The following is a 3,608-nucleotide window of genomic DNA, read 5'->3' as shown; positions in this document are numbered from 1 at the left end:
GACCGAAAATATTTGTCAAAAAAACGAAAAAAATGAATGTATCTGAAACTAAAATACATCTAGATACTTTCATTTCTTTAATAAGTATTTCCGGACGGAGGGAGTATATTCGTTACAGAGGCATGCAAAGGAAGCAATTCAACATCAATACAGATCCACGGTTTTTTACTCATGTTTGCCACTACTCAATGCTGATTTTTCTCATAACTATCAAATAAGTCTAAGTTTAAAATTAAAATATTTACATGTTTATATAACATGACCTTCGTAACAACTTATTTTTCCGGATTTTCTTGCAACTTATAAACATAGTTCTCACTTGTGTTTCACTGTCTTTCATCATGTGGTTCCCACCGTTTATTTTCTGGTAAAATACATATTTAGTAACATGCATTCTATTTTTGACATGGAAAGAGTAGGTTTTTTGGCCTAATGACGCGTTAAGTGTGGAGTCAGAAGTACTTAATCACGCTCGCTGTAACCTGCAGAGTACAGCTAGCTCTGCAGCTACCTGGAGTCAACTCTTAATTTGTACTTAGCACATAGGATCAAGTACGTTTTCGGAATATCTCGACCTGCAAGTTTTGCAGTTAGATCGAATAAACCCTACAGCTAGTGTCAACTCTTATGCACAGCCCAATACGTCCTCGCAACAGTTAATGCCCTACCACTGCATATATATTATCTCGATATAAGTAGCTTGGCAGCCCTGATAAGTTCAACAAGACAGATGTACGATCCTTGTGAATCTCTTCATTAGTTGGACAATCTCAAAAATTAAGAAACGGAGGAGAACGTCAAACATAAAACTAATGGAGTAATGGTGTGCATTAATTTGAGTAAATCAAAGAAAAATTAATGGAATACTGGAACGATCTAGACAAAAGGAAACGTCGGGAGCATATGCCAAAGAATATGCAAAACTGAAGTGGTTCAAGCATGCTATAAATACATGTATCCTTCTCATCTTTTCGAGCACAAATACAACCTTTACAAAGTAGAGAGTTAGCTAGCTAAGCACTTGTCTCTCAGAGCACATTGCAGCTCTGAGAGTTCCAAGGAGCAAGGAAGAAGAAGCTTTCCTCCCTCAGCACAAGAGGATATGGAAATGGAGGTCCCCTCCACTCCCACCACCCCAGCGCCCATCAACTTCTTGCTGCCGGTGGACTCTGAGCACAAGGCCAAGTCCATCAAGATCTTCTCCTTCGGCAACCCACACATGCGCGCCTTCCATCTCGGATGGATGTCCTTCTTCACCTGCGTTGTGTCCACCTTCGCTGCTGCGCCGCTCATCCCCATCATTCGCGACAACCTCAACCTCACAAAGGCCGACATCGGCAACGCCGGGGTCGCCTCTGTATCCGGCGCCATCTTCTCAAGGCTGGCCATGGGCGCCATCTGCGACCTTCTAGGCCCGCGATATGGATGTGCATTCCTGGTCATGCTCTCCGCGCCAGCGGTGTTTTGCATGTCTGTCATTGATGGCCCCGGCGGATACATCACAATCCGCTTTCTCATTGGTGTCTCACTTGCCACTTTCGTCTCCTGCCAGTATTGGGTGAGCACCATGTTCAATAGCAAGATCATCGGGACCGTCGGTGGCTTGACGGCGGGATGGGGAGACATGGGTGGCGGTGCCACACAGCTCATCATGCCTCTCATCTTCGATGCCATTTTGGCATGTGGTGCAACGCCTTTCACGGCATGGCGCCTCGCGTACTTTGTACCAGGAATGATGTTGGTGGTGATGGGGTTACTCGTCCTCACCATGGGGCAAGACCTTCCTGATGGCAACTTGAGGAGCCTGCAGAAGAATGGAGACATGAACAAGGACAAGTTCTCTAATGTTCTGCGTGGCGCCGTCACCAACTACCGCACGTGGATCTTCGTCTTCATCTATGGCTACTGCATGGGCGTCGAGCTCACCACCAACAACGTGATCGCCGAGTACTACTACGACAGCTTCCACCTCGATCTTCGGGCCGCTGGCACCATAGCTGCGTGCTTTGGCTTGGCCAATGTCTTCGCGCGTCCCATGGGTGGCTACCTCTCCGACCTCGCTGCTCGGTACTTCGGCATGCGTGCCCGGCTCTGGAACATATGGATCCTCCAGACCGCTGGTGGAGCCTTTTGCATTTGTCTCGGCCGTGCATCTACCCTTCCCACCTCAATCACATGCATGGTCCTCTACTCCATCTGTGTCGAGGCTGCGTGTGGTGCCGTCTACGGTGTTATCCCTTTCGTGTCTCGACGCTCCCTTGGCCTCATCTCTGGCATGAGTGGCGCGGGTGGTAATGTGGGCGGAGGTCTCACACAGTTCCTCTTCTTCACATCATCCCAGTACTCCACCGGCAAAGGGCTCCAGTACATGGGAATCATGGTCATGGCATGCACCCTCCCCGTCGCACTCGTGCACTTCCCGCAGTGGGGCTCCATGCTCCTCCCACCCACCGAAGGGGCGACCGAGGAGGACTACTACGCCGCCGAGTGGACGGAGGAGGAGAAGAGCAAGGGCCTACACAACGCAGGCATCAAGTTCGCCGAGAACAGCGTCTCTGAGCGTGGCAGACGTAATGCCATCCTCGCCGTACCTGCCTCCCCACCTCACGTCACCCCTCAACATGTATAAGACTCAAATTTTTCCTACCTCCCTGCTGCACGTATATATGCATATGTATATACACTGTATATGTACATGTACGTTCCTCCAGGGTCAAGGTGTTTGATGCCCTATTAAGACGGTCTAATTTTCCACACCACGTGACTTTGTGGGCACTTACCCAACCCCTTGGAGGAGGGTTGTAGTATGTATTTAGGGTCTTGTATTATGTTACAAGATGAGATATAAGAGAAAATGTATCGTACCTTCACATTTCTCGTGCATCCATTTTCATCGTTGTTTTGTACTTTTGCACATGTTTGATGATTCAAGCAGGTGACAATGGAAACCGACCGCCTTTGGTTAGCCGACCTCTGAAAATATCACACTCTGTTGTGGTGCTGCTCGTAGATGAACTAAGAACTAGCTTCTGAGTATAAATCTTTTATAATTCAGCATGTGTACAGATCGGCCAAATTCCAGCTCACCATTGTGCAAAGTCTGCTTGCACTCTGCGTTTTACCGAGAACTGGCTCGATGAAACTCCAGGCTTCCTGCTCAGCAGCCTCTTGGATGATTGCAGCAGGAATGCATTAGTTGAATAAAAGTCTCAAGTTTCCCACAAAAAGAAAAACAAATGGAGGATGATGCCACGCTGCGTGCTACTTCCTCGGAAGGTACTAGTGCTCCCTACATGTTGTAGCATAACCTGTCAAGTATAACTTGCTCTTGTGCAGTACCATTTAGCTGGCGTCGACGGCGATTGGATGAAGAGGACATGCATACAACTAAATATTTGTAGAATAGCAATCGTTTTCGCAAGCTTCTGGTTATGTAGCTAGCTAGCAAAAGTAGCTAAAAACAGAAATAAGACCATGATACTTGATACATGGAGAAGAGTCAGACTATAGGTTATTGATGACGATCGACGCAGTCCCAATATAAGCAACCACCCTACTCCGTGCTTACTCGATGATCTTGCATGTGAACGGGCCGTAATGCGAGAGAT

General features: G+C 47.5%; 1 pseudogene; it reads left to right on the top strand.

Annotated features, from left to right (window-relative positions):
- Nucleotides 1-1,102: 1,102 nt before the first annotated feature.
- LOC123133286 (high-affinity nitrate transporter 2.1-like) lies at nucleotides 1,103-3,204 on the top strand (annotated as a pseudogene).
- Nucleotides 3,205-3,608: the final 404 nt, after the last annotated feature.

Source organism: Triticum aestivum, chromosome 6B (assembly GCF_018294505.1).
Source record: "Triticum aestivum cultivar Chinese Spring chromosome 6B, IWGSC CS RefSeq v2.1, whole genome shotgun sequence".
NCBI classification, from domain to species: Eukaryota; Viridiplantae; Streptophyta; class Magnoliopsida; order Poales; family Poaceae; genus Triticum; species Triticum aestivum.
Note: the sequence above shows the minus strand (reverse complement) of the source record. Positions and strands in the feature narration are given on the sequence as shown.